The 15,789-nt window shown below is 38.9% G+C and overlaps 1 non-coding gene across 1 annotated transcript; it reads left to right on the top strand.

The window, feature by feature from the left end:
• The first annotated feature begins 3,710 nt into the window (after positions 1 to 3,710).
• Positions 3,711 to 3,818, top strand: LOC148548293 (small nucleolar RNA R71). The gene has a single exon (XR_015897351.1). It is a non-coding gene; the product is annotated as a small nucleolar RNA R71 (small nucleolar RNA).
• Positions 3,819 to 15,789: the final 11,971 nt, after the last annotated feature.

Below are 15,789 nucleotides of genomic sequence, written 5' to 3'. Positions count from 1 at the left end.
GGATGATGGAGTGCTCTTGATGTTCCACCCTTAATTGTCCCATGTTGGAACTTAATTCTCCTAGGGAGGTGTTGATTTGCTCCCAAAAATTCCGTGGAGGAAAGTGCATCCCTTGAGGTATCTCAGGGATTTCTTGATGGTGAGCTTCCTCATGTGTTTCTTGAGCTCCATGAGTGGGCTCTCTTGTTTGCTCCATCCTTTTCTTAGTGATGGGCTTCTCTTCCTCAATGGGAATGTCTCCTTCTTTGAAAGCTCCAGCTGAGTAACATAGATAGCAAATAAGATGAGGGAAAGCTAGCCTTGCCAAGGGGGAGGACTTTTCGGCTATTTTGTAGAGTTCAAGGGAGATGACTTCATGAACTTCTACTTCCTCACCAATCATGATGCTATGAATCATGATGGCCCAATCCACAGTAACTTCAGATCGGTTGCTAGTGGGGATGATGGAGCGTTGGATTAACTCCAACCATCCTCTAGCCACAGGCTTGAGGTCCAGTCTTCTAAGTTGAACCGATTTGCCTTTTGAGTCAATCTTCCATTGAGCTCCTTCCACACATATGTCCATGAGGACTTGGTCCAACCTTTGATCAAAGTTGACCCTTCTAGTGTAGGGGCGTGCATCTCCTTGCATCATAGGCAAGTTAAACGCCAACCTCACATTCTCCGGACTAAAATCTAAGTATTTCCCCCAAATCATGGTGAGATAATTCTTTGGGTTCGGGTTCTTACTTTGATCATGGTTCCTAGTGATCCATGCATTAGCATAGAACTCTTGAACCATTAGAATTCTGACTTGTTGGATGGGTTTGTTTAGAACTTCCCAACCTCTTCTTTGGATTTCATGTCGGATTTTCGGATACTCATTTCTCTTGAGTTTGAAAGGGACCTCGGGAATCACCTTCTTCCTGGCCACAACATCATAGAAGTGGTCTTGATGGGCTTTGGAGATGAATCTTTCCATCTCCCATGACTCGGAGGTGGAAGCTTTTGTCTTCCCTTTCCCTTTTCTAGAGGATTCTCCGGTCTTAGGTGCCATGGTAATAGAAAAACAAAAAGCTTTATGCTTTTACCACACCAAACTTAGAATATTGCTCGCCCTCGAGCAAGAAAAGAAAGAATAGATGAAGAAGAAAAAGAAATGGAGGAGAGGGAGAGAGAGATGTGTTTCGGCCAAGAAGAGGAGGATGGGGTTGTGTTGTGTGAAAATGAGGAAGAATGGAAGGCTTTATATAGGGAAGGGAGGGGGGTTAATTTCGGCCATATAGGGTGGGTTTGGGTGGGAAATTGATTTTGAATTTTGAAGGTAGGTAGAGTTTATGAGGTAGGTTTATGGGGAAGAGTGGATGGTTGTGAGTGGTGAAGTGGTGATAGGGAAGAGAGATTGAGCTGATTGGTGAAGAGTTTTGGGGAAGAGTGTTTATTGGGAAGAGAGGATGAACATTGAGAAGAGGGAAGAGAGTGAGTGGTGGTAGGAGTTGATCCTGTGGGGTCCACAGATCCTGAGGTGTCAAGGATTTGCATCCCTGCACCAATTAGGCATGTAAAATGCCTTTGCATGCAATTCTGGCGTTTAAACGCCGAATTGATGCTTGTTCTGGGCGTTCAGCGCCCATATGCAGCATATTTCTGGCGTTGAACGCCAGCCAGATGCTTGTTTCTGGCGTTCAGCGCCAGCTCTTCCTCAGTGTGCATTCCTGGCGTCTGAACGCCAGGATGCTGCTTGTTTTGGGCGTTCAACGCCAGATCCATGCTTTGTTCTGGCGTTGAACGCCAGCCAGATGCTCCTTACTGGCGTTTAAACGCTAGTAAGATCCTCCTCCAGGGTGTGATTTATCTTCTGCTGTTTTTGATTTCGTGTTCAATTTTTATATTTATTTTGTGACTCCACATGATCATGAACCTAATAAAACATGAAATAACAATAAAAATAAATTAAAATTAGATAAATAAAAATTGGGTTGCCTCCCAACAAGCGCTTCTTTAATGTCAATAGCTTGACAGTGGGCTCTCATGGAGCCTCACAGATGTTCAGAGTATTGTTGAGACTTTCCAACACCAAACTTAGAGTTTGGATATGGGAGTTCAACACCAAACTTAGAGTTTGGTTGTGGCCTCCCAACACCAAACTTAGAGTTTGACTGTGGGGGCTCTGGTTGACTCTGCAGTGGGAAAAGCTTACTGTGCCTCTTTTTCATGTTTACAGAAGGATAACCTTGAGTTTTAAACACAAGGGAGTCCCTATTCAATTGAAGGACTAATTCACCTCTGTTAACATCTATCACAGCTCTTGCTGTGGCTAGGAAGGGTCTTCCAAGGATGATGGATTCATCCTCATCCTTCCCAATATCTAGGATTATGAAATCAGCAGGGATGTAAAGGCCTTTAACCTTTACTAACATGTCCTCTACTTGTCCATAAGCCTGTTTTCTGGAATTGTCTGCCATCTCTAATGAGATTCTAGCAGCTTGCACCTCAAAGATTCCCAGTTTCTCCATTACAGAGAGTGGCATGAGGTTTATTCCTGACCCCAGGTCACATAGAGCCTTCTCAAAGGTCATGGTGCCTATGGTACAAGGTATTAGGAACTTTTCAGGATCCTGTTTCTTTTGAGGCAATCTCAGTTGATCCAATGCATTTAGTTCATTGGTGAACAGGGGAGGTTCATCTCCCCAAGTCTCATTACCAAATAAATTGGCATTCAGCTTCATGATTGTACCAAGGAACTTGGCAACTTGTTCTTCAGTGACATCCTCATTCTCTTTAGAAGAAGAATACTCATCAGAACTCATGAATGGCATAAGGAGGTTTAATGGAATCTCTATGGTCTCTAGATGAGCCTCAGAGTCCTTTGGTTCCTCAAAGGGATACTCCTTATTGCTCATTGGACGTCCCAGGAGGTCTTCCTCCTTGGGATTCACGTCCTCCCCTTCCTCTCTAGGTTCGGCCGTATTGACTATGTCAATGGCCTTGCACTCTCCTTTTGGATTTTCTTCTGTATTGCTTGGGAGAGTACTAGGAGGGGTTTCAGTGATTCTTTTACTCAGCTGGCCCACTTGTGCTTCCAAATTTCTAATGGAGGACCTTGTTTCATTCATGAAACTCAGAGTGGCCTTAGATAGATCAGAGACTAAGTTTGCTAAATTAGAAGTATTTTGTTCAGAGTTCTCTGTCTGTTGCTGAGTGGATGATGGAAGAGGCTTGCTATTGCTAAACCTATTTCTTCCACCATTATTAAAGCCTTGTTGAGGCTTTTGTTGATCTTTCCATGAGAGATTTGGGTGATTTCTCCATGAGGGGTTATAGATGTTTCCATAGGGTTCACCCATGTAATTTACCTCTGCTATTGCAGGGTTCTCAGGATCATAAGCTTCTTCTTCAGAAGATGCCTCTTGAGTACTGTTGGATGCAGCTTGCATTCCATTCAGACTCTGAGAAATTATATTGAGTTGCTGAGTCAATATTTTATTCTGGGCCAATATGGCGTTCAGAGTATCAATTTCAAGAACTCCCTTCTTCTGAGGTGTCCCATTACTCACAGGATTCCTCTCAGAAGTGTACATGAACTGGTTATTAGCAACCATGTCAATGAGTTCTTGAGCTTCTGCAGGCGTTTTCTTTAGGTGAATGGATCCACCTGCAGAAGTATCCAATGACATCTTAGCTAATTCAGACAGACCATCATAGAATATATCCAGGATGGTCCATTCTGAAAGCATGTCAGAAGGACACTTTTTGGTCAGTTGCTTGTATCTCTCCCAAGCTTCATAGAGGGATTCACCTTCCTTCTGTCTGAAGGTTTGAACATCCACTCTAAGCTTACTCAGCTTTTGAGGAGGAAAGAACTTGGCTAAGAAGGCCGTGACTAGCTTATCCCAAGAGTTCAGGCTATCTTTGGGTTGAGAGTCCAACCACACTCTAGCTCTGTCTTTTACAGCAAACGGGAAAAGCATGAGCTTGTAGACTTCAGGATTTACTCCATTAGTCTTAACAGTATCACAGATCTGCAAGAATTCAGTTAAGAACTGAAAAGGATCTTCAGATGGAAGTCCATGAAACTTGCAGTTCTGCTACATCAGAGAAACTAATTGAGGTTTCAGCTCAAAATTGTTTGCTCCGATGGCAGGAATGGAGATGCTTCTTCCATGTAAATTGGAATTAGGTGCAGTAAAGTCACCAAGCATCCTCCTTCCATTATTATTATTTTCGGCTGCCATCTCCTCTTCTTGTTCGAAAATTCCTGTAAGGTTGTCTCTGGATTGTTGTATTTTAGCCTCTCTTAGTTTCCTCTTCAGAGTCCTTTCAGGTTCAGGGTCTGCTTCAACAAGAATGTTCTTGTCCTTGCTCCTGCTCATATGAAAAGGAAGGGAACAGAAAAATAATAATAGGGATCCTTTTTACCACAGTATAGAGGTTCCCTTGTTGTTAGTAGAAGAAGAAAGGGAATAAGAGTGAAGAAGAATGGATAATCCAAACACAAGGGTGAGGATAGCAGAGATATGAGATGAAGAGAAGTGTTAGTAGATGAATAATTAAATAGAAGGAGATGGGAGAGAGGGAATTTCGAAAATTGATTTTGAAAAATAGTTAATGATTTTCGAAAATTAAAGGAAAATTGAAATTAAAATTAAAATTTAAACAATTAATTAATTAAAAAGAATTTTTGAAAAAGAGGGAGGTATTTTCGAAAATTAGAAAGGGATAGTTAGTTAGGTAGTTTTGAAAGAGATAAGAAACAAACAAAAAGTTAATTAGTTAGTTGAAATAAATTTTGAAAATCAATTTTTAAAAGATAAGAAGATAAGAAGTTAGAAAAGATATTTGAAAAAGATAAGAAGTTAGAAAAGATATTTGAAAAAGATAAGATAAAAAGATATTTTTGAAAAGATATGATTGAAATTAGTTTTGAAAAAGATTTGATTTTTAAAATCATAATTAATGACTTGACTCACAAGTAATCACAAGATATGATTCTAAAACTTAAAGTTTGAATCTTTCTTAACAAGCAAGTAACAAACTTGAAATTTTTGAATCAAAACATTAATTTTTGATGATATTTTCGAAAATTATGAAATAAAATTAAGAAAAAAATTTTTGAAAAATATTTTTAAAATTTTCGAAAATAAATAAGAGAAATGAAAAAGATTTGATTTTTGAAAAAGATAAGATTTTTAAATTGAAAATTTGATTTGACTCATAAGAAACAATTGAATTTTAAAATTTTTTGAAAAAGTCAATCCAAATTTTCGAAATTTATGAGAGAAAAAAGGAAAGATATTTTTTTTTTGATTTTTGAATATTTTATGATGAGAGAGAAAAACATGAAAAATACTCAATGCATGAAAATTTTGGATTAAAACATGTGATGCATGCAAGAACACTATGAATGTCAAGATGAACACCAAGAACACTTTGAAGATCAAGATGAACATCAAGACTTATTTTTGAAAATTTTTCAAGAAAAGAAAACATGCAAGACACCAAACTTAAAAATTTTTCATGTATAGACACTATGAATGCAAGAATGCATATGAAAAATAAGAAAGGACACAAAACAAGAAAATATGAAGATCAAACAAGAAGATTGGCCAAGAACAACTTGAAGATCATAAAGAACACTATGAATGCATGAATTTTTCGAAAAAAATGCATAAAGAATTTTTAGAAAAAATGCAATTGACACCAAACTTAAAAATTGACTTAAGACTCAAATAAGAAACACAAAATATTTTTTATTTTTATGATTTTATAAAATTTTTTGTTTTTTTTTTTCGAAAATTAATGTGAAAAAGAAAAATAAGGTTTCCAAAATTTTCAATATGAATTCCAGGAATCTTGTACTCTTAGTCTAAAGCTCCAATCTGAGGGTTAGGCATGGCTTAATAGCCAGCCAAGCTTTAGAAGATACAAATCAGTCATACAATAGCAGGTGGATTAGGAACAGCTAGCTTGCTCTTGTGCTGATGGTTTGGAAGCTTCAGTCCAAAAGAATTTAGACATGGCTTTACAGCCAGCCAGGCTTCAACATGTTACCATGAAACTCTAGAATTCATTCTTAAAAATTCTGAAGAAAAATATATTTTTGAAAAGATTTATATTTTTTTTTCGAATATAAATTGGGAAAAATGAAAAAGAAGAAAATTTTTTTGAAAAATTTTTTGAAAACTTTTTGAAAATAAAATAAGAAGAAAATTACCCAATCTGAGCAACACGATGAACCGTCAGTTGTCCAAACTCGAACAATCCCCGGCAACAGCGCCAAAAACTTGGTATGCGAAATTGTTACTCTGAGGTTGTAAAATTTGTTGTTCGTTCTCTCCCTGGTAATGGCGCCAATAACTGGTGCACAATACCATGGTCCAAACATAACTTCACAACTTCACACAACTAACCAGCAAGTGCACTGGGTCGTCCAAGTAATAAAACCTTACGTGAGTAAGGGTCGATCCCACGGAGATTGTTGGTATGAAGCAAGCTATGGTCATCTTGTAAATCTCAGTCAGGCGGATATCAAATGGTTATGGAGTTTTTGAATAATAATAATAAATAAACAGAAAATAAAGATAGAAATACTTATGTAATTCATTGGTGAGAATTTCAGATAAGCGTATAGAGATGCTTTCGTTCCTCTGAATCTCTGCTTTCCCGCTGTCTTCCTCCAATCAGTCTTACTTCTCTCCATGGCAAGCTTTCTGTAAGGGCATCACCGTTGTCAATGGCTACATCCCATCCTCTCTGTGAAAATGGTCCAAATGCTCTGTCACGGCATGGCTAATCATCTGGAGGTTCTCGATCATACTGGAATAGGATTTACTATCCTTTTGCGTCTGTCACTACGCCCAGCACTCGCGAGTTTGAAGTTCGTCACAGCCATCCCTTCCCAGATCCTACTCGGAATACCACAGACAAGGTTTAGACTTTTCGGATCTCAGGAATGGCCATCCATGGGTTCTAACTTATACCACGAAGATACTAATAATGGTTGTTTAAAGTTTATTTACTGTTGCCTTGAGGCGAACATCTGATTCTCGGGGTGATGGATTTGGACATGAAACATAAGAAAGTGGTGGTGCTTGGGGGTGATTGTATTGGAACTGGGGTAGGAAAGGATCATACGGTGGTGAATGGTGAAGAGAAGCTTGTGAGTGTGGTGGTTCGAGGTTATGTTGAGAGGTTGGTCTATGGGCACGGGGTGGGGCTTGTTGGTAGTTACAAGGTTGTCCACCATATCTATCAGCGGGGTATGCATTGTAGAATGGTCGTTGTCCGTGATATCTTGGAGGGTGTTGTTGCCTAAAGGGTTGATTAGATCCTCTTGGCTCCATCCATCCTTGATTGGTCTGACCTTGATGCATATTCCTGCTGTAACTTTTATTTCCTTCAACAAAGTTAGAACCAAACTCAAAGCGAGAGGGGTGAGAGTTCATAGTAGCAAATAAAAATAAAAATAAAAAGGAAAAACAGAAATAAATAAACAAGTAAAAGAAAAATATTTACAATAACCAATAATAAGGCACACGTTAGCAGTTCCCCGGCAACGGCGCCATTTTGACGAACAAGATTTTTGCCAGTAAAGAATGTCATAAAAACAGTCGCGTTATAGATATAGTCTCTAAACCAACAAAAATCCCTTTCGTGCAAACATTTTGGTTGTCACAAGTAACAAACCCCTAAATAAATTGTTAACCGAAGTATTCAAACCTCGGGTCGTCTTCTCAAGGAACTGCAGGGAAGTATGTTCTTATTATTGGTTATGGAGATTGTAAATTCGGGGTTTCAAGAATGAGGAACAAATATGACAAATAATTTAAATGACAATTAAAAATAAATAAATACTGCAAAGTAAACTTTTGGGCAAGGTATGAGAAATTGGAAGTCCAGACTTAGTTATTCTTATCAATAACAATGAAAGTTGAATCTTAATTCCACTTAGTCAACCTTTACTAAAGTAAAGGAAAGTCAAGGGACTAATTAGTTTGATCTTCGAATCCTATTTACTTCCTAAGAAAAGGTTGGGATTATTGAAGCTCAGTTCAATTAGATAAGATAACAGTTATCAATTATGTTGAGATAAGATAACTTCTGAGTTACTGCTTTCTTAACTAAGACCAAAAGAGGAAAAAGTAAATTTGCTGGAATAAAAATGCCTTCAGATATAAAGCAACAATAACATAAATTAAAGAAAGCAATCATGAATTGAAATACCTCAAATAGCATTAATAAAGGAAATCATAATCTAACATGAAGAGTTTATAAACTAAATTGGAAAAACAAATAAAAATAAAGAACCTGGGATTGAGAGTTACTCCTAAAACTAAGAGAAGTCCTAAATCCTACGAGAGAGAGAGAGAGGAGAGAACCTCTCTCAAAACTAGATCTAAAACATGGGAAATAACTAAATTGGCGAGCTCTCCCTGAATGGATGCATTCCCTCACTTTATAACCTCTGGTCTATGCCTTCTGGACCTGGATTGGGCCAAAAAGGGCTTCAGAAATCGCTGGAAGCATTTTCTGCAATTTCTGGTGCGTGGCCTCTGTCACGCGTCCGCGTGGGTCACGCGGTCACGTCATTCGGAGCTTTTCTTGTCACGCGGTCGCGTCAGTCATGCGACCGCGTCATATTCGTTCTGCTTAAGGCACGCGGTTGTGTCAGTCATGCGGCCGCGTCGCTGTTGATTCGTACTTGGCACGCGATCGCGTCGTCCATGCGATCGCGTGGATGCCAGTTTCTTCAGAACTCCGTTTTGCACTTTCCTTCCATTTTTATATGTTTCCTTTCCATCCTTTAAGTCATTCCTGCCTTAGAAGATCTGAAACTACTCAACACACTAATCACGGCATCGAATGGAAATAAAGGTAATTAAAATAATTAATTTTAAAGCATAGAAAACATGCTTTTCACATACATCACATAATAAGGAAGGAGAAGTAAAACCATGCAATTAATATGAATAAGTTGGTGAAGGATTGAATAAATCACTCAAACTAAGCACAAAATATATCATAAAATATGGGTTTATCAGGGAGCTCTCTCCTTTAATTTCCTTTTAGAATTTTAGAATTGAGATCAGATCTGAGTTTTCCTTTCTGTTTTACTTTCTCTTTTCTGTAACTTTTACTTTCTGTTCTTGGGTCTTTTGACTTCGGATTGAAGGATTCATCTGAATTCCTTCATCTTGGAGTTTTCTTTTACTTTTCTCTTGATAGTTTTAAGAGTTGGAGATCTGATCATAGTTTACTTTCTATTTTTCTTTCTTCTGCAATTTCTTAGTTTCTGTTTTGTTAGGAGAGCAATTGAGACCTAAATCTTCTTTCTGTTTTGTTACTCTTCTGCAATTTTCAATTTCTCTTTAGGACTTTAAAATTGATCTAAGTTTTCAGTCTGTTTTGATTCTTCTGAAATTTTCCATTTCTGTTTTGGTACTAAAATTCTGATAAATATTTCTCTGAATTTCTCCATCTGAGAGTTTTCTGATTTTCTGCAATTTACTTTTTCCAGTTGTGCTTTAATTCCCAACACCCAAATCCCTTTATTCTTCATGCAATTTAAGTTTCCTGTCAATTTAGATTCAGCAATTTAAATTTCTTGCACTTTAAGTTTCAGTCATTTACCTTTCTTGCGATTTAAGTTTCAGCTCTTTTAATTTCTAGCACTTTAAGTTTTTACAATTTACTCCTTCTGCACTTTAAGATTCTGCCAATTTACTTCCTGCATTTTATTTTCTTTGAATTTATTGTCTGTTAATCAAATTTCACCCCAAATCATCAAATATTCGCTTAACTAAGTTCATCACCATACTAAAGTTGCTCAATCCATCAATCCCTGTGGGATCGACCTTACTCTTGTGAGTTATTACTACTTGATGTGACCTGGTACACTTGCCAGTGAGTTTGTGTGGAATCATTTTTCCCTCATCAAGCTTTTGGTGCCGTTGCCGGGGATTGATCTAAGATTGACAATGATTAAGTAGGGTGATAATCTAGATTAAGCATTTTTTCCTTTATTTTTATTAAGCATACTAAGTATTTGAGGTTTTGTTTAAGCTAACCTTAACCTCACTCTAGTAGTAGAGTGATTTATTTTTAGTTTCTGGTTTTGTTTGTGTTTTATGCCAGGAGGAAAAAGAGAACATTTCTGAGATTGAGAAGAGAAGCAAGAGGGAAGGTAGTTGTTGGAGAAGAAGACTCAGAAGAGGAAGACCAAGAGATGGAAGAAAATCCCCCTAATCTGCCAGAAGAAGTGGCTAACAATGGCCCACCTCAGAGAAGAGTTCTAGCTTCTTACACGTTCCCCAATCCAAGGCACTGTGGGAGTAGCATACTCACTCCAAATGTTCCTACAAACAACTTTGAGTTGAAACCTCAACTCATTACTCTGGTGCAGAATAATTGTTCCTATGGAGGAGGTCCACTTGAAGATCCAAACCAGCACCTATCCATCTTTCTAAGGATTTGTGAAACTGTCAAAAAAAATGGTGTGCATCCTGACATCTATAAGCTGCTGCTATTCCCATTTTCCCTGAGAGACAAGGCTTCCCAATGGCTAGAGACCTTCCCCAAGGAGAGCATCAACAACTGGAAAGATCTAGTAAGCAAATTCCTGGCCAAGTTCTATTCGCCCCAAAGAATCATCAGACTAAAGACAGAGGAATAAACATTCACTCAAATGGATGGAGAGTCACTGTATGATGCCTGGGAGAGATATAAGGCCTTAATTAGGAAGTGCCCACCAAAGATGTTCAGTGAATGGGATAGACTTCAAAACTTCTATGAAGGATTGACACTGAGAGATCAAGAGGCCCTTGACTATTCAGCAGGAGTCCCAGTGCAACTCATGAAGACAGCTGAGGAAGCCCAAAATCTGATAGATACTATGACAAACAACCAATACTTCTATGGTCATCAAAGGAAACGCCAACCAGCTCAAAGGAATGGTGTATTGGAGCTGGAAGGTGTGGATACCATTTTGGCACAAAACAAGGTGATGCATCAACAAATCCAGTAGCAGATGGAGATGATGGCTAAGAGAATTGATGGTCTTCAAGTTACAGCAGTGAACACTATAAATCAACCACCAGCTGGGTGGGGGCAGAATGAAGAATTCTATGAAGAGCAGCAGCCAGAGCAAGTTAACTATATTCACAACAAAGGTGCTGGGCAGAATAAATTTCATGGTAACACTTACAACTCTTCCTGGAAGAACCACCCCAATCTAAGGTGGGGAGACAGCCAGAACCAAAATTCATGGCAAAGGAATTTAAATTCAAGCAATTCCCGAACAAACCACCAGAACCATCAGCAAGCTAACCAAAATCCATACAGAAAACCATAAAATAACTACCCCAATTCTAACTTCTATCCACCCCACAACCCATCAACTAACCAAAACAATTTCAACCAACCTTCTTCATCTCACACTTAACCACAATCACCCCAAGAGTCCCAAAGGATCTCCATTCTGGAGATGATGATGGAGAAGATGATGAAACATCAAGAGCTAGCTAACAAAAACCATGGAGCTTCATTGAGAAACCTGGAGAAACATATAGGCCAATTGTCCAAACAACCAGAGATACCAATCAATACCTTCCCTAGTGATACCATTCCAAATTCCAAAGAAGAATGCAAAGCAATCCAGCTCAGGAGTGGAAGAACATTGGAGGATGACAAGGTTGGCAGTAAGAAGAAAGTGGCAATTGAAGAAAAGAACCAGAAAGAGCTCAAGGAAAAGGATGAAGAACCACAAGCTTCAAAGAAGGGAAAGCAAGTTATTGAGGAGCATTCACAAGAATAGCGGAAAGAAGTGAAGCCTTACACTCCTCCTCTACCATACCCTCAAAGAATGAAAAAGGAGCTAAAGGATCACCAATTCCCCAAGTTTCTAGAAGTTTTTAAGAAGCTGGAGATCAACATCCAACTTGCTGAAGCATTAGAGCATATGCCTCTATATGCTAAGTTTCTCAAAGAGCTCATCAACAAAAAGAGAAGCTGGAATGAAAAGGAAACAGTGGTCTTAACTCAAAAGTGCAGTGTAGTAATCCAAAAAGGCCTCCCACCAAAGCTCAAAGATCCTGGAAGTTTCATCATATCATGCACCATAGGAAATATGACTTTGGAAAAAGTTCTCTGTGACTTAGGTGTCAGCATCAATTTGATGCCTCTTTCACTAATGAAAAAGCTTGCAATAGATAAAGTCAAACCCACCGGAATGTCGCTTCAAATGGCTGATAGATCACTCAAGATACCTCATCGAGTTGTGGAAAATTTGCTGGTGAAAGTAGGAAAATTCATATTCCCTGCTAATTTTGTCATTTTAGACATAGAAGAAGAAGGACACAACTCGATTATCTTGGAAAGACCTTTCCTAGCCACAGCAAGGACTATAATTGATGTGGAAAAAGGAGAGATGACACTCAGGGTGCATGATGAAAAAATGATCATCAATGTCTTTAAAGCTAAGCAACATCCGCCTGAGAAGGAAAAGCATATGAGGGTGGAAATGATAGAAGAATTGGAGGAGGAGCTACTTGAAGCCAATGAACAAGACGAGAAAATGGAAGTGGAACTAGACATCATAGAAGATGTAGCAGAAATCTCTTTTGAAGGCAAGACAGAGGAGGTGCCAAAACAAGAATTAAAGCCTCTCCCTCCTTATCTCAAGTATGCCTTTCTTGGAGAAGAAGAGACTCTGCCAGTAATCATCAATTCCTCCTTAAGCATGGAAGAAGAAACAAAGCTGATTGAAATATTGAAAGCTCACAAGACAGCTTTGGGATGGACAATTGATGATATCAAAGGCATAAGCCCTGCCATCTACATGCACAAGATTTTGCTGGAGGAGGTCTCAAGGCCTGTGGTACAACCTCAAAGAAGACTCAACCCAACCATGAAGGAAGTAGTTCAAAAGAAAGTGATGAAGCTGTGGAATGCTGGAATCATATACCCAATCTCTGATAGCTCTTGGGTGAGTTCGGTTCAAGTTGTGCCAAAGAAGGGGGGATGATTGTAATATCAAATGAGAAGAATCAGTTAATCCTTACAAGGACAGTGACTGGTTAGAGGATGTGCATAGATTACAGAAGACTGAATGTGGCTACAAGGAAAGATCACTTTCCTCTCCCTTTCATTGATCAGATGCTGGAAAGATTGGCTGGCCATGCTTATTATTGCTTCCTTGATGGGTATTCTGGGTATAATCAGATAGTGGTAGACCCCAAGGATCAAGAGAAGACCTCATTGACCTGCCCATTTGGAGTCTTTGCTTACAGGAGAATGCCATTTGGGCTATGCAATGCTCCAGCAACTTTCCAAAGGTGTATGCTCTCCATATTCTCTGACATGGTTGAAAAATTCTTAGAGGTCTTTATGGATGATTTCTCTGTTTTTGGTAACTCTTTTGAAACTTGTCTGCATCATCTAACTCTTGTATTAAAAAGATGCCAAGAAACAAACTTAGTTTTAAATTGGAAAAAATACCATTTCATGGTGCGAGAGGGTATTGTTCTTGGGCATAAGGTTTCAAGCAAGGGTATAGAAGTTGACAGAACTAAAATAGAAATCATTGAAAAACTCCCTGTACCTGTCAATGTAAAAGCAGTGAGAAGTTTTCTTGGGCATGCTGGGTTCTATAGAAGATTCATCAAAGATGTTTCAAAAATAGCCAAACCACTGAGCAATTTGCTAGTGGTTGATAATCCTTTCATCTTTGATGACAATTGCAAGCATGCCTTTGAAACTTTAAAAAGAAAACTCACTACAGCACCAATCATCACACCTCCAGAATGGGGACTTTCTTTTGAACTAATGTGTGATGCAAGTGATATTGCAATTGGTGCTGTATTGGGGCAAAAGAAAGACAAACTGCATCATGTCATATACTATGCCAGTAAGGTGTTAAATGAGGCACAAAAGAATTATACCCCCACAGAGAAAGAGCTCTTGGCTATTGTATATGTATTTGACAAGTTTAGACAATACTTGATTGGTTCAAAAGTTATAGTATATACTAATCATGCTGCTCTCAAGTATCTTATGTCTAAACAGGATGCAAAGCCAAGACTCATCAGGTGGGTGCTGCTGCTACAAGAATTTGACATTGAAGTAAGAGATAGGAAGGGAAGCGAGAATCAAGTGGCAGATCATTTGTCAAGATTACCATAAGAAGCCAATCAGGACACACCACAACCAGTGAATGAAAAGTTCCCAGATGAACATCTTCTCCAAGTCCAGCAAGCACCTTGGTTTGCCGACATTGCAAACTACAAGGTGGGAAGAAAGATTCCTCAAGAGTTTACCAAGCAACAAGTGAAGAAGCTGCATAATGAGGCTAAGAAATTCTTGTGGGATGAGCCTTTCTTGTTCAAGAGATGTCCAGATGAGATGATCAGAAGGTGTATCCCTGAAAGTGAGATGAGAGACATACTGTGGCACTGTCATGGTTCAGCTTATGGTGGACATTTTGGACCAGAAAGAACAGCAGCTAAAGTACTTCAAAGTGGGTTCTATTGGCCGACTATATTCAAAGATGCCAGAGAGTTTGTGCATCAATGCAATGAGTGTCAAAGAGCTGGAGGGTTGACAAAAAGGAATAAAATGCCTCAAAACATCATTTTGGAAGTAGAGCTATTTGATCTCTGGGGTATGGACTTCATGGGTCCCTTTTTTCCATCCTATTCTTTCAAATACATTCTGGTAGCAGTAGAATATATCTCCAAATAGGTGGAAGCTATAGCCACAACCACATGTGATGCACCAATTGTCCTTCAATTCTTTAAGAAACACATCTTTACAAGGTATGGGGTGCCCAAAGGCCTTATTAGTGATGGTGATAGCCACTTTTGCAATAGACAGATGGAAAAGTTGCTCCACAAATATGAAGTGATTCATAAAGTAGCCACACCATACCACCCTCAAACCAATAGACAGGCTGAATTGGCAAATAGGGAGCTAAAGAGAATCTTGGAGAAGACAGTTAGGATCACAAGGAAAGACTGGGCCAGAAAGTTGGATGATGCTCTATGGGCATATAGAACCGTATTTAAAACCCCAATTGGAAAGTCACCCTTTCAGCTAGTCTATGGAAAATCATGCCACCTTCCTGTGGAGCTAGAACATAAAGCTTACTGGGCCACTAAGATCCTCAATCTTGACCCTCAAGCAGCAGGAGAAAAAAGGCTATTGCAACTCAATGAGCTAGATGAATTCAGATTGGAAGCCTATGAGAATGCAAAGATTTACAAGGAGAGAGCTAAACAGTGGCATGACAAAAAAATCTTGAAAAAAGAGTTCAAACCAGGACAACAAGTACTCCTATATAATTCCAGGCTCAAGATTTTCCCTGGCAAACTCAAGTCCAAATGGACTGGCCCTTATTTGATAACTAAGGTTTTCCCACATAGTAGCCTTGAACTCCTGAATGAAGCCACAAAGGATATAATCATAGCAAATGGCCAAAGAGCTAAGCATTATCTGGGAGGATCTTGGAACAAAGAAGAGAGTGTTCAGGAATTGGGATGAGCAAAGAAGGAAGACGTCAAGCTAATGACGATAAACAAGCGCTTGTTGGGAGGCAACCCAACCATAGGTAGTTTTTTTTCCTAACTATTTCAATAAAAAGGTTAAGTAGATTTCTTTGCATTGCAAGGAGCTAAGTTTGGTGTTGCACACCAAAACAAGTTAAGGGTGAAAGCAGGGTGTTAAGTTTGGTGTTCTACCAAAAATCTCATTTAAAAACACATTTCAACCCTCTGCATAAATGGTCACTAGCTCCAAACAAGCAGGGAAACTACTCAA

This window comes from Arachis ipaensis, chromosome B8 (genome assembly GCF_059453495.1).
Source record: "Arachis ipaensis isolate K30076 ecotype BB chromosome B8, ASM5945349v1, whole genome shotgun sequence".
NCBI lineage: Eukaryota > Viridiplantae > Streptophyta > Magnoliopsida > Fabales > Fabaceae > Arachis > Arachis ipaensis.
The sequence above is the reverse complement of the archived record's forward strand: the minus strand, read 5'-3'. Positions and strand labels throughout refer to the sequence as shown.